This window comes from Schistocerca serialis, chromosome 8 (assembly GCF_023864345.2).
Source record: "Schistocerca serialis cubense isolate TAMUIC-IGC-003099 chromosome 8, iqSchSeri2.2, whole genome shotgun sequence".
In the NCBI taxonomy this organism is placed as follows: domain Eukaryota; kingdom Metazoa; phylum Arthropoda; class Insecta; order Orthoptera; family Acrididae; genus Schistocerca; species Schistocerca serialis.
The window spans coordinates 590,802,930-590,818,986 of NC_064645.1; the positions used below are offsets into that span (position 1 = coordinate 590,802,930).

The window sequence follows — 16,057 nt, forward strand, 5'->3', positions numbered from 1 at the left end:
TTTTAATGTCACCAAAGTTCGTTTTGACTTTCCTGTATGCTTAGTCTGTCCTTCCGGCAATCATATATTTTTCGATGTCTTTACATTTATCTGATTTCGGAATCTCTGTCTGACCATGATGTAATCTAATCGAAATCTTCCCTTATCTCCCGGCCTTTTCCAAGTATACCTCCTCCTTTTGTGATTCTTGAACAGGGTATTCGCTATTACTAGCTGAAACTTGTTACAGAACTAACTTAGTCTTTCTCCTCTTTCATTCCTTGTCCCAAGCCCATATTCTCCTGTAACCTTTTCTTCTACTCCTTCCCCTACAACTGCATTCCAGTCGCCCATGACTATTAGATTTTCGTCCCCCTTTACATACTGCATTACCCTTTCAATATCCTCATACACTTTCTCTATCTATTCATCTTCAGCTTGCGACGTCGGCATGTATACCTGAACTATCGTTGTCGGTGTTGGTCTGCTGTCGATTCTGATTAGAACAATCCGGTGACTGAACTGTTCACAGTAACACACTCTCTGCCCTACCTTCCTATTCATATCGAATCCTAGACCTGTTATACCATTTTCTGCTGCTGTTGATATTACCCGATACTCATCTGACCAGAGATCCTTGTCTTCCTTCCACTTCACTAACCCCTACTATATCTAGATTGAGCCTTTGCATTTCCCTTTTCAGATTTTCTAGTTTCCCTACCACGTTCAAGCCTCTGACATTCCACGCCCCGACTCGTAAAACGTTATCATTTCGTTGATTATTCTATCTTTTCCTCATGGTAACCTCCCCCTTGGCAGTCCCCTTCCGGAGATCCGAATGGGGGACTATTCCGGAATCTTTTGCCAATGGAGAGATCATCATGACACTTCTTCAATTACAGGCCACATGTCCTGTGGATACACGTTACGAGTCTTTAATGCAATGGTTTCCATTGCCTTCTGCATACTCATGTCGTTGATCATTGCTGATTCTTCTGCCTTTAGGGGCAATTTCCCATCCCTAGGACAAGCGAGTGCCCTGAACCTCTATCCGCTCCTCCGCCCTCTTTGACAAGGCCGTTGGCAGAATGGGGCTGACTTCCTATGCCGGAAATCTTCGGCCGCCGTTGCTGATTATTTATCAAAATTTAGGTAGTGGCGGGGATAGAACCCGGGACCGAAGACGCTTTGATTATGAATCAAAGACCCTACCCCTACCCCTAGACCACGGGTACGGTCTATAATTCCGTATAATGTGCCATATCTGTCACCAGTTCGTGTCTGGGTACTTCTTTTCCGGGATATTCCTGGGGCACCGGCGCAATAGTATTTGGTACACATATCGCGTCGTCGGCAGTCGTGTTGTTGGGAAGGCTTCCATGACATAGTTAAGCTAAAAAAAAAAAAAAAAGAAAACTTTAAATGTGACATCTTCGGTGAAATATGGCCCACGTTGACTGGGGGCACCATTGAAGTGGGCGCCAGTGCATCGGCCAACGCACCCAAAATACTACCAAATTGACTGCGCCACTGTCGAAAAACCGTACTGACGAATAGCACCTGTGCCTTTTCATATAGGTTCATCAGACCAAGTCCACACTCTCCAGCTGGTAGCGTAAGCGTTGTGGATTGGATTAAACAGGTGTCCCAAACTCACGTATGCCCCGAAAGCTGCTTGTATCCGCGTGCCACGCGGGATTAGCCGAGCGGTCTAAGGTGCTACAGACTGTGCGGCTGGTTTCAGCGGAGGTTCGAGTCCTCCCTCGTAAATGGATGTGTGTGTTTGTCCTCAGGATGATTTAGGTTAAGCAGAGTGTAAGCTTAGGGACTGATGACCTTAGCAGGAAAGTCCCACAAGATTTAACACACATTTTTTGTATCCGCGTTGCCAATGTGCGCGTTAAAGGCAGGACATGCGCTACGTGAGTCTCGGTGCTAGGTACACGTTAACATAGGCCACCCTCTGAATCACATCTAACGCTCTTAATTTCTGTAACAGCACCATTGTCCACATCAGCTTCAATATGCGTCGGTAGTTATCCGCTGCTGCCCGCTGCACATTTGAGTGGAACGTGACATCTCAACATTTAAGGGGATAACTAACATGAGCGGGCCTTCCTCACCCGGTCGTAATCCTTGACCGACATTCATGCAGCGTGACTTCTGTAGATTAAGCACGCTCCCCGCCGCCATCCAGTATCGCTGTATCCATGCGAACGCCGTACGTAATTCGGCACCTGTCCGTGCAAGCAGCATCACATCGTCAGCATAAGCGCGGCAATGAAAGGTCACATGTGGCAACTGCAGTCTCTCCAGGCGTCTTCGTAGACCATATAGGCAGGGTTTCAACGCCATCACATACAAAAATATCGAAAGGGGCCAACCTTGACGAACTGACCGTGAAATGACATTGTATTCAGTGCCACGCCCACTCACTGAGACCTTGGATCACACACCGTGTAAAAGTCGCATGATCACTAGAATGAAGGCCTGTGGGATTCACAAACTGCCCATCACGGAGAGCAAAAAGATATGATCCACCCTGTCGAACTCATGATCGAAGTCAATAAAGACTAGTGCCCTGCACTGTCTGCATGCCACTGCTAAAGCGACGATATCTCGGTAATCACCAAGCGCCGTATGGACATTACTCTTACCGCCGAGGCATGTTTGATCTGTGAGGAGTCTATCAGAAATTAAAGGCTTCAGGCGAGCCCCAAGGATGTGCGAGAAAATCTTGTAGTCGCAGCTCAGGAGAGTTGGTATTCTACAATCTCCTGGCCTTCTGCCACCGCGTTGCCCGGGTATTGGGATGATGATACCCTCCGTGAATTCGACAGGTGTCTCGGTCTGCCGTAATAGGACTTCGTTATACGTCTGAATCCACGTCTGTCCCATGAGGTATGCAAAGGCGCGGTAAAATTCAACTGGGAAGCCGTCCTGTCCCGGGGACTTGGGGTGGTGGTTAGTGTTTAACGTCCCGTCGACAACGAGGTCATTAGAGACGGAGCACATGCTTGGGTTAGGGAAGGATTGGGAAGGATATCGGCCGTGTCCTTTCAAAGGAACCATCCCGGCATTTGCCTGAAACGATTTAGGGAAATCACGGAAAACCTAAATCAGGATGGCTGGAGACGGGATTGAACCGTCGTCCTCCCGAATGCGAGTCCAGTGTGCTAACCACTGCACCACCTCGCTCGGTCCCTCCTGGGGACTTGTTTGGAGCTCCCCTGGCAATTGCGTCTGTCAGCTCGTCCTCCGTTATCGCTGCGATGAAAGTCTCCGCATCCAGTGGTGGCATTTCGGGCATGACAACATTTAGTGTCTCGTGGTTCACTTGTACTGACGCAAGTAGTCGGTAAACACCTGCGCAAGTTTCAGAGATTATTTCCCTGATCAATGTCCTTCGTCGTCGTTGGCGTTCACGTACTACGTGGTGCATTGAGGGGACTTTGGCAGCAACCGCGTCCACCAATCTCGCCAGGACCATTATCCCTTCCATTCTTATTCTCGTCAGCTGTAATAACTTGGCTTTCATACTGTACATGGCCGTGTGCCTTTCCGGCGATGGTTGTTTGGTCATCAGCTCCCTCAGAACTATAAAATAAAAATCCGCCGTCACGCGGTTCCACTGAAAATTATCCTGTCCGTACCGTACCAACTTTCTCCGTAACGTTGGTTGTGGGCATTTGATCCACCGCTGGAGAACCGGGGTGTATGTCCGTTGGCGGCGAACGCAGGTCTCCCAGACTTCCTCTATCGACCGGCGACAGGCAGCGTCATGAAAAGTGCTCTATTCAGTTTCCAGTGACCCTTACTCTGGCATATCTTCTGCCACGTTAGTGAAATCGTACAGGCGTACGCCATATGATCAGTAAAAGCCGCTGGACAGATTTAGGCATCCGGTATCGCCGTCCGTAATGCGCGCGTCACATACTCTCTGTCAAGTCTACTCGACGAGGGTCCCGTAACATACTTGTAACCCTTTCTATCACCATGCTGCAACTCCCAGTTATCCAGAAGCTCTATTTCGGTATTCAAAGCGCGCTATTCCATGCAGGGCACACAACGAGGTACTTAATCCTTTTGGGAGACGACACAATTAAAGTTGCCGCCCACTACATAATTGTCATATCGGCAGGCGAACAAGAGTGCTATCTCTTCGGTGTAAAAGGTCGCGCTTTCAGTTCTTTTTGTGGAGCCACAAGGCGCGTATACATTGATGAAACGAACGCCGTCGACAGTGATCGCAATTCCACGTGCCGTAGAAAGAGACATTACTTCCTCTACTGCTATGCCTACCCTGGTAAGGATCGCCACGCCGCATCCACACTCATCGTGCAATGAATAATGTACGTCGTAGCCGTAGAACTCCGCACTTCTTGCAGGAGTAAAATATCCACGTCTGTGGCGTGTAACATATTTTTCAGCATTTGAAGGTTAAGTTGTGTCCGAATTCCATTAATGTTGATCGTTGCAGTGCGGTATTCCTGAAGTGTGTTCATCAGTTGGAGGGGCGATTCATCAAGCGATGGTGTTGAAAACCGAACTGTTGTCGGTCATCGTTGCCCCCGTCGCTCCTCATCACACTAAGTTATTCAACAGCCCACGTCACCTCCCGGCGCATGTCATGGACTATCTTCGATCGCCGCGCCAGTGTCTTCATCCTGCTCCTCTTGGTCCATTTCCTGCACCCAGTCCCCCAGCATACTTCCAGACCCGACCGAAGGATGACAGACAGCGGTGTCATCTCCACTGCTGCGTTCCGGTCACGAGAAGGAGAAGTCAAGCTATCGTCGCTGTGCAACTCCTGCACCGTCATCTCGGTATCTGTTGAATCCACTGGTCGCAGGACGATACTGTCGTTGTCGTCCACTGTCCCCTCGGGACTATGGCTATCGTCAGCAGAAGTCAGTCGTCGCTTCTTTCTTCTCTTCGACGAACGCCGTTTCCGTTGTCTTGCTTCCGCGTCGGCTGTTTGGATGACGCATCCTCCGTCTTGAGCCTGGTCCATCACGCTCTCGGTGAAAGCACTGGCAGCCACCACGGTTGAGCCTAGAATGACCTTCAGCTGCCTCTCTTGTATGGGGTCTGGTGACTGCTGCGGCTGAACCTGTGGTCGGAGTTCCCATCCGTTGGTGTTCATGTTCTCTGTAGTGTGTAGCTGCTGGCGTTCGTAGGAAATCTCACTCACTTCTTCTCTCAGGACCTCCACCAAGGTCTTCGGTATTCCAGTCATCTGTTGTGGCGCCTGAACGTCGTCCAGCGGGGTTTGTACTAAAACGACGATGGCGGCATTCCGAGCGGACGTGGCCTTCTTTTCCGCACCCTGAACAAGTTCGAGGTTGTCAATCACATATTAAAATCGCGCGACAACCCCATATATACAATTAAGAGGGAACGTGCTTTCTCAGTTCTATCCGCATTTGACTCACCCCATTTAGGACGTAGTATGTGGTAAAACTCGCCCATTTTTCGGTCACATGTGATAGAACTGTGCCGTAAAGTCGAAAGGCGTCGATCACAAGTTCAAACGGGACCTCAAACGGAAGCTCGGAGACCCGTATGGTGCGTATCCCCATTCGCGCATGTGCGACTGTAACCGCACCCACAATCCCGTCGGCATGACAGAAACGATATCCGTTCGGCGATCGATGGAGAAGTCTTTCACAAAGAGCCTCGTCGATAAACTTGACATAGACGACGCTTGAAACGATCGATTAATCGATTGCCACCATTTCCAGTGGATCGATTTTAAGCTCTTCTCTTAAAAAATGTTCAATCTCGTGTGCCTTTGGTTGTGTATACTCGTTCCCAAAATTGAACTTGAAAGTCGTTTTTCTGTACGAGTGTGCCATCTCGTTCTAGGGGCAAAACATCGCAGACGCGAACCTGCTCCGGCGTAAACAAACAGGCGCGCGCACCGCAGCGTGGCCGGAGGGCAACACGGTCCGCACTGTGTCACTGCCGAAGGCAGACTGTGTCTCAGCTACCCAAGCACGACTCACGTACCGTCTTCACAATTTCACTTCCGCCAGTACCTCGTCTCCTACCTTCCAAACTTCACAAAAGTTCTCCTGCGAAACTTGAAGGGCTAGCACTACCGGAAGAAAGGATATTGCAGAGACATTACTTAGCCACAGATTGCAGGATGTTTCCAGAATGAAATTTTCTCTGTAGGTGACAGCCATTGAAAGATAAAGGTCCCGAGTTCCAGTCTCAGTCCGACACAGTTCTAATCTGCCAGAAACTTTCAAACCAACGCACACTACGCTGCAGAGTGAAAATTTCATTCTAGTAAATTATGCTGATGTGAGAGAGCGTCATTAACGATGGGAGCAGAAAACAGATATTGTGTACAGTGTTTTCCAAGATTTGGCCACATCTAAAAATGTTTCTAGCGTGCTGTGGAGTAAAGCTAGAGCCGAGAATAGTAGGAGGCGATTATAAATATATGAAGAGGGATTTGGACACTATGAGGTAAAAGAAATTAACCAAATAGTTAAGGGAGACGAAAATTTAATGGTCATTGCGGACTGGAATCCGATAGTAGGAAAAGGGAGAGAAGAAAAATCTCTCTCTCTCTCTCTGTCTATCTATCTATCTATCTATCTATCTATCTATGTCTATCTCTATCTCTGATACTAAAGTGTTTGGATTGTAACGAAAGATGTGGTCGTGATTGTTTGTAAAGACGTAATTGACAATTCGTCTATATTTTGCACACTCGGTAAAGCAGGTTGCGAACGGCTTTGCCGCAGTGGTAACACCGATTTCCGTCAGATCACCGGAGTTACGCGCTGTTCGGCTGGGCTAGCACTTGGATGGATGACCATCCGGTCTGCCGAGCGCTGTTGGCAAGCGGGGTGCACTCAGCCGTCGTGAGGCAAACTGAGGAGCTACTTGATTGAGAAGTAGCGGCTCCGGTCTCATAAACTGACATATGGCCGGGAGAGCGGTATGCTGACCACATGCCCCTCCATATCCGCATCCAGTGACGCCTGTGGTCTGAGGTTGACACGGTGGCCGGTCGGTACAGTTGGGCCTTGAAATGCCCGTTCGGACGGAGTGTTTTAAATGTACGTTACATATACCCCGACGAGAATCAATGTGGATATGCAGGCAAAAATATTAGTAAAAATGGGTACAGTTTTGATTGCAATTATTTAATTACGGTACCCATACTCGCGACTACTGTAAGTAGGCTGTTTAGGTTTTTTTATTGGTAACGCTACGTAGCGCTCTGTATGAAAATCACTGGCTGCGCTGTGAGCAGTCTGTGGCTGGTTGGCATTGTTGTAATATTCGCTATTGTAGCGTTGGGCAGCTGGGTGTTAACAGCGCGTAGCGTTGCGCAGTTGGAGGTGAGCCACCAGCAGTGGTGGATGTGGGGAGAGAGATGGCAGAATTTTGAGAGCGGACGATCTGGACGTGTGTCCATCAGAAAGAATAAATTTGTAATATTGGATATCATCGACTGATTATATATGTTATGACTTTTGAACACTATAAAGGTAAATACATTGTTCTTTCACCATGAAAATCTTTCATTTGCTAACTATGCCTATCAGTACTTGGTCCCTTCAGTAGTTTGAATCTTTTATTTAGCTGGTAGTATTGGCGATCTCTGTGTTGAATTAGTTCGAGTAATGAGTATTTTTGTGAGGTAATTGATTCATGAAAGGTATAGGTTATTGTTAGTCAGGGCCATTCTTTTGTAGGGATTATTGAAAGTCAGATTGCGTTGGCCCAAAAAATATTGCGTCAGTTTAAGCACATTCATTAATAATTTTTCTAAGGGGACGTTTCTTATGGCGACCCTTCCAGGATACGAACCCGGAATCTTCTGATAAGTAAAACATGTTTTAGTAGTAACTTATGTGGTCTGGCTACAATGAGACAGTATTTATCGTAGCACAACAATACGTTACGGTACTTTCTTCATCATGGCAATAAGCGTAATAACTAAGATATCTATACGCAAAGCATTTCACTTTTGTTTATGAGGAGGTGAGTACATTGACTTGAGCAGAACTTTGCTTACAGAGGACGATAACTATGACACTTCCACAGAATTATCTTAGAGCAAGACACACATTTAGCGCTACAGGACACGCATTTGAGTGATTAATTGTGTACTTGAAACATTTATTTTTAAAGATTTTTGAGTTACAATGATACAAAGGTTTCCCGTGATACATTTCATTTTATTGCTGTAATCTGTAACACCTGAGGGTATAATTACATTATGTGAAGAAGGATGTTGGAAACCAAGAATCGTACTTTAAGAGTTATAACTTGTGTGTCCATGCGTGAATGTATCACAACACTGCTATTCATAAGATGTCGTTTCTATGCATTTCTACTGTAATTTTTCCATCTGTGAAACTTTAGTGCAAACTGCTGTCGTAAATATTTGGGTGAGAAAGCTAAGTGACCTTTACATAATGCATTGTGAGCCGCCAGCTGTGGCAGCTGCCTGAAAAAAGAAAGCCATTAGGTAGAAAAAAGAGGCCATTATCCTCGCTATTGACATTTCTTTGTAGAAAACATCGCAAATACGACATGCTTAAACTTGAAATCATATGATTACACTGTGGAACTCTTAATTTATGATATTTACTAAAATGCCTAATGAAATGATGAAACATTTTACATCTATTGTTTTTCTGGTTGAGAGATTGCTCATTTTGTTTAATATCTAGTTTCTAGCTGCACTGCAGCATTGGTTAAAATAAAATTTAATAGATGTACTAATATAGTTATTTTATGCCAACAGATCCAGTAAATAATAATTTTATGATCTACTTCCAAAAAAACGAGGGAGCACAAAAAGACATTTCCACTTCACAGGAGTTGCATATATAATTTTTGTCAACGATTTGATAACTTTTTGCAGAGTAAATTTTCGTGATGCGTCACTCTAGTGTTAAGATGTGACATAGGTATTAGACATGGCCATCTTCACTGTACTATTTTTTTTGCTTGTGGGTTTGTCATGTTTAGGTATAAGTTATTGCATTTCCTGCTAATGTTTGACAGGCATAGTTCAACTGAATTTTACATTGTATTAAGCTAGTATTACTACTGATTTATTTTGCTTGTTGCTGCCCATTGCCTCATATTAGTTGTATTTGCTTTGCTAATTTCTATAATGCTGCTTGCTTTGCCAATTTGCATTTTTTCTCATTGCTGTTTGTGTTAATTATTTTGTGCTGCTGCATTGGCTCGTCCCTTAGTTTATGCATCTGAGCTCAGTAGATTTAATTTAGCTTAAGATGGGGTAGGCTATATAAGACAATGAGTTGTGATGAATTGGAAGAAATGCATTGAGAAGCTATAAGAAAATGGTGTAGCCAAGAAAGTATTTTGAAAGAGGATATGAACAAAAAAGTGGGGTTTAGGGACAACAGGTTTAGGTAGGATTTTCTTGGAAATAAATGATGAGGTAAGATAATGGAAAATAAATAATGAGGTAAGAAATATGTGAACATGTAAATACAGAAAGCATGCTTGGATAGGATTTTTTTGGTGGAAACAAATGTTGAAATAAGAGGAAAGATCTATGGAATGAAGATTTGGGTTGGACTGCAGTACAAAATGTTACACTGAAAACGAACCCTGTCTTTCCAATTGTATTATTCCGCTATGTGTTTATGTGCCCTTGTGTATTTGTCTTTATCCTGTCTTTATGTGTGTAGCTAATAAGATTTATGTTGTAGAATTTTTCAAATAATATGTTATGTTCTTTGTAAAGATGTTTAGACATTATTTATTCTGTTATGTTTCAATGCTCATGTGTGAAATTAATGTTTAGAAAACTATTCTCATTATTTTATTTATTTACTAATGTTATAATTCCTGTAACACTGATGTATATCTTTATTTCTATTCTTTTGTAAAGTCTGTATTTATACAAATGTTTTCTGTATTGTTATGTTCTTTAATGATGTATTTTTGAACCATTGTAATTGTATTCTCATGTCGTAAATTTAGAATTGTAATTGCCACCAGTTCATCAAATTAAGTAACTTGTAAGTTACATTTCACTGCACACATTTCTGTTGGCCATAGTATATGCACAGTATGTGAGAAGTTTGGACTCTGTGTTTGCACATGTGTCAATAATTCAGCAAGGGGCTGGTTAACAGCATTGCTGGTTCTTAGGTCATTTCAAAAAAAATTGGTGAGTGCACAAGTGGTGGTTCAAGGACGTGCTATATCGTCTGCAAGACTCTTTGATGGTGACTGTGCACCTGCACAGTCGCAATAGGTGACTGCTGGCCGTCTCTACAGGGACTGCAGTGGGTCTGCACCTTTGATGGCCGACCAATACCATAATCTCTACCAGGACTACAGTGGGTCTACTCTGTGATGACCGACCTACCAATATTCTTCAAAACTTTGACTGACTCTCCTGTGGGTTTGCCCTGTTGTGGCCCATTACCTGTCTTCATGTCAAGAGTCAGCACTGTCTTCCATTGGAAGGACAACACTACATCTTCAAGACTGCATGGGAATCCACTATTTCCGAGTGCATTTTCTTTTACTGCTCAGACTTTGTGCATGAAATTGTAATTAATACTGTGACCAATGATCAGGACTGTCTTTATGGACTGGGGGAAAAATCTTTGCTTTTGACCGACAGTGTATCAATAAGTGTGTGCATTGGATATCATTGTTATTGTAATTACGAAAATTGTTTTCAAATCTGTATTGGCCACTGCCCAAAACAATTTCTAAAACCTTTTGTGGTGAGCATGGGGGCTATGTAAGTAGGCTGTTTAGGTTTTTTTATTGGTAACGCCACGTAGCGCTCTGTATGAAAATCACTGGCTGTGCTGTGAGCAGTCTGTGGCTGGTTGGCATTGTTGTAATGTTCGCTATTGTAGTGTTGGGCAGCTGGATGTTAACAGCGCGTAGCGTTGCGCAGTTGGAGGTGTGCCACCAGCAGTGGTGGATGTGGGGAGAGAGACGGCAGAATTTTGAGAGCTGACGATCTGGACGTGTGTCCATCAGAAAGAGTAAATTTGTAATATTGGATATCATGGACTGATCATATATGTTATGACTTTTGAACACTATTAAGGTAAATACATTGTTTTTTCACCATGAAAATCTTTCATTTGCTAACTATGCCAATCAGTAGTTGGTCCCTTCAGTGGTTTGAATCTTTTATTTAGCTGGTAGTATTGGCGATCTCTGTATTGCATTAGTTCGAGTAATGAGGATTTTTGTGAGGTAAGTGATTCATGAAAGGTATAGGTTATTGTTACTCAGGGCCATTCTTTTGTAGGGATTTTTTAAAGTCAGATTGAGTTGGCCCAAAAAATATTGTGTCAGTTTAAGCACAGTCCTGTATAATTTTTCTAAGGGGACTTTTCACTACCTCAAAGAGAATCAAAAGTAGCCATAAAATATTACTTTTATTGCCCAATAAATTAATTGTTGCGAAGAGAGAGGCGATATAGCCCACTGCGTAGCGTAAGAATTTGTACTCGCTATAAATAATTTCATTTAAATCACATTGCTGTCGGTTTGGTTAAGCATTTACTTGACAGAAATAAAAGTAATTGTAGATTCAAAGATATCATGAAGCAAACCTAAGACTTCGTGCCTACTGCAGTTAAGTTTACCCATGCAATACCGTAAAAGTTCCGATAAGATGAACTTTGTAGATATAAATCGAAAATTATTATCAATATTCATGTTAAATTGAGGAAGGACCTCAATATTTAATATTTCAATTAAATTCCACTTATAGGCCACCTGTGAGCCATTACGACAAAAGAAAGATCTAATTAATTATTTGACTTAAATATGTTAACAGCGAAGGAGAGGTTTTGAATAAGAACAGGACAAGTTAACTTTTTACCATATATTGTAACAGAAATAACGTACAGCAAATACCTAGTGCGTCGGAACAGCCGAGCAAATTAATCCTTCAACAGCAGAGACCAAAGTAGGATTAGATCTTTGAAACAAGTCTTTTCAACATTAATGAGATAGGATTTCCATGGTTACAAAGAATGTATTTATATTGAGTAGTTATTCTTTGATACTAAATTACATGATTTATTCACATTTTTAGTTCAAAAAGTCTCATATTAACGAGTTGTAGGTTTTACAATTATCTGTCAAATTGGCTCTTGTTTTGATAGACATAAATAATTTTGTGTCTTAAATGAAAAAAAAAGTGTGTGAAATCTTATGGGACTTAACTGCTAAGGTCATCAGTCCGTAAGCTTACACACTATTTAACATAAATTATCCTAAGGACAAACACACACATACCCATGCCCGAGGGAGGACTCGAACCTCCGCCGGTACCAGCCGCACAGTCCATGACTGCAGCGCCCCAGACCGCTTGGCTAATCCCGCGCAGCTTTCGCGTCTTATTTACACTTCACATTTACATGTTTGGTATAGGTTTACTTTCATTCTTGTAGGGGTTTCCAGGAGAGGTTACACCGCCTGGTAGAATTCTGCACAGAGCATAATTTAATCATAGCTAACACTTGGTTTGAGAATCACGAAAAGAAGGTTTTATACGTGAAAGACGCATGGAGACACCTGAAGATTTCGAGTTAATTATCTAATGATAACACAGAGGTTTAGGAACCGCATTTTAAATTTTAAAACATTTACTGGGGCAGATGTGTACTCTGTCCATAATTTATTGGCTATGAACTGTAGACTAAAACTGAAGAAACTTCTAAAATGCAGGAATTTGAGGAGATGGGACTCGGATAAACTGAAAGGACCAGAGGTTATAGACAATTTCAGAGAGAGCACTGTGGAGCGATTGACAAAAACAGATGAAAGAAAAAAAAATGGAAGAAGTATGGTTAGCTTTGAAAGATGAAATAGTGAAGTTAGCAGAGAACCAAGTAGGTAAAAAGGCGAAGGCTAGTAGAAATCGCTGGGCAACATAAGAAATATTTAATTTAACTGATGAAAGGAAAAAATCTAAATTCAGTAAATGAAGCAGGTGAAAGGGAATACAAACGTCTAGAGTCCGACATGAACTGTGAAATGGCTAACCAGGAGTGGCTAGAGGACAAATTAAGGATTTAGAAGCATATACTATACTAAAACTAAATGATCTTTGTAAAGAAGAGGAACATCTGTATGAATATAACGACCTCAGATAGAAAACCAGTCCTAAGTAAAGCAGGGAAATCATAAATGTCGAAGGGGTTTTCAGACGGCCTGTGGAAAGGAGACGTACTTGAGGACCATGTTATAGAAATTGGATAGGATTAATAGACCCGTCATCAAGGGGGAGCGTCTTTGGTTAGTAATGAAAAGGTCTTCGTTAAATTTTGATTAGTGTTAAGCATTAGCGGCCGAAGATTTCCGGCTTTAGATGTCACCCTTATTCTGCCAACGGCCGTGTAAAGATAGCGGAAGAGCGGACAGAGATTCAGTGCACTCTCTTGCCCTTAGGGTGGGAAACCGGCCTTAAATGCAGAAGAATCAGCATGATCGACGGCGTGAGGATGCAGAAGGTAACGGAAACCACTGCATTAAAGACACATAACGTGTATCCACAGGACATGTGGACTGTAATTCAAAAAGTATCATAACCATCTCCCCTCTGGCAAAAGATTGCGGAATACTTGGCCATTCGGGTCACTAGGAGGGGGCTGCCAAGAGGAAGGTGACGACGAGAAAAAGATTCAATAATGAACGAAAGGATAACGTCCGACGAGACGAGGCGTGGAATGTCAGAACCATGAGCGTGGTAGGGAAGCTAGGAAATCTGAAAAGGTAAATGCAAAAAAGGCTCAATCTGGATATAGTATGGGTCAGTGAAGTGAAATAGATGGAAGACGAGGATTTCTGGTCAGAAGAGTGTCGGTTAATATCAATGGCAGCAGAAAATGGTATAACGGGAGTAGGATTCGTTATGAATAGAAAGGGGGACAAAGAGTGTGTTATAGTGAACAGCTCAGTGATAGGGTTGTTCGTTTCAGAATCGACAGCAAACTATCATCCAGAGCAATAGTTCAGGTATACATGCCGACCTGGCAAGCTGAACCTGAAGAGGAAGAGGTAGAAGTAGTATTTGAGGATATTGAAAGGATAATATAGTACATGAAGGGAGATGAGAAACTAATTTTCATGGGAGACTGAAATACAGTTGTAAGTGAAGGAGTAGATGGAAAATTTTGCAGGAGAATATGGAGTGTAGCCATGTACGGAAGTGAAACATGGACGACGAACAGTTTAGACAAGAAGAGAATAGAAGGTTTTGAAATGTGGTGCTACCGAGGAATTCTGAAGATTAGATGAGTGGATCACATAACTAAAGATGAGGTACTGAATAGAAGTGGGGAGAAGAGGAGTTTGTGGCACAACTTGACAAAAAGAAGGGTCCGGTTGGTAGGACATGTTCTGAGACATCAAGGGATCACAAATTGAGCGTTGGAGGGAAGCGTGGAAGATACAAAACGTAGAGGGAGACCAAAAGATGAATATAGTAAGCAGATTCAAAGGGATGTAGGTTGCTGTAGTTACTCAAAGATTAAGATGCTTGCACAGGATAGAGTACCATGGAGAGCTGCATCAAACCAGTCCTTGAACTGAAGACCACAACAACAACAACAACTGAAAATTTACCTACTTTTAGAGTAAAAATATACGAGCTTACTGATAAGAATAAAAAGAAAATAAGAGCAATGGCATTGGAGTATTTGAGGCACTGTTGTGTAGTACCAAGAAGGTATTAGCTAAGATATCAAAGGAATGAGAGTGGGAAACTAATTTGGTTTAAAGTTTTCTAATGTGTCACATTAGTTATCTGCAGTCTTAGCGTCTTTGTTGTGGGGAAACATTCGAGCAGGAATGTTTCTTATTTAACCAGTTAATAAGTTACCTGAGTCATGAGCATTAACTTTACCAATACTTCACTTTGGTAGTAAATGACAGTTGTTCGTAGAAATGGTAGGATTATCGGTGGTATTGGTAGCAGAGCTGAGGAAAGAAGCATGAATAAATGTATGAGGGAGAAACTGGGAGACAACGATTTCTTTGTTCTTTGTGTATTTTGTTTTGCATTTAATTAGAATAGCATATTATTCAATAATTGTCTGTTGAGTATTTTATATTCTTAAAAATATTTGTTAGGTACAACTTCCTACATAATGGTAAAGAGAGGTGTGTTACAGAGTGACGTGTCTACTATCATCATAGGAAAGCAAGAAAGGGGCAGAAATGATTAGCGAAGAAGTTAATAAGCATATAGAAGATTTACTTAACTTGTATTTCTCCGAGTGTACGAATACTCATTACAAATAATGAGCAAGAAATAGAGTCTACCTACCTCAATGTCAACAAACATGAGCCACTCTGTGCTAAAGCAGGAATAATGAAGACAGAGCCGTTATTAGGCGGCGTGAGCGTTGCGTTCCATAGCAAAGAGGTTCCAATTAGTGTGTCTGGCTGCCACCGGCCGACCTAGGGCGCTCATGGTACCGAGCAGCCGGAGACGTGGCTCAGCAGACGTGTACCATTGGTTCTCTTCAATCCCACGCGACCGCTATCGCCATCTGAAGGAAACTTAGAATGCTGTTGCCAACTTAATGCTGCCCGTGGGGTGGTAACGATACGTAATAACACAGTATTAATTCCGCTTTATAAGTAATTAAACTTAGTTGGTCACGTAACTTCTGCACTTATACGTAACCAAGCCAATTACATTGAAGCAAGTACTGTTTACACATACAAAAATTAAAGCAAATATAATTATTGTTGCAATTTTCTACTCGATAGAACATTCTTCATCATGATCACAGACAAGAGATTCCTCCTATAATTGATAAGTGTGGAAGGTGTTAATTAATAAAAGATACGTGTTTTCAATAAGTCGAAGAAATTATGCAGCGATGTTTAGTCTGTTTTTGCTTTGTGTTTTTTTTTAAACTTCATCTTTTTTGAGAAAACTACATTTTCTAGTGCCATATGATAAATTTGCATTTCATTTTTGGTATATCCTTCTGCTTGATGTTGCAGATCAACAATTTTCGAGTAAGACCAGATTCAAACACTGACAGTTTCAGTATTGGTGCCAATG

General features: G+C 42.5%; 1 non-coding gene across 1 annotated transcript; it reads right to left on the reverse strand.

The window, feature by feature from the left end:
- Positions 1-3,104: 3,104 nt before the first annotated feature.
- On the reverse strand, positions 3,105-3,177 carry Trnaa-cgc (transfer RNA alanine (anticodon CGC)). Its single transcript has one exon. It is a non-coding gene; the product is annotated as a tRNA-Ala (tRNA).
- Between the last annotated feature and the right edge of the window lie 12,880 nt (positions 3,178-16,057).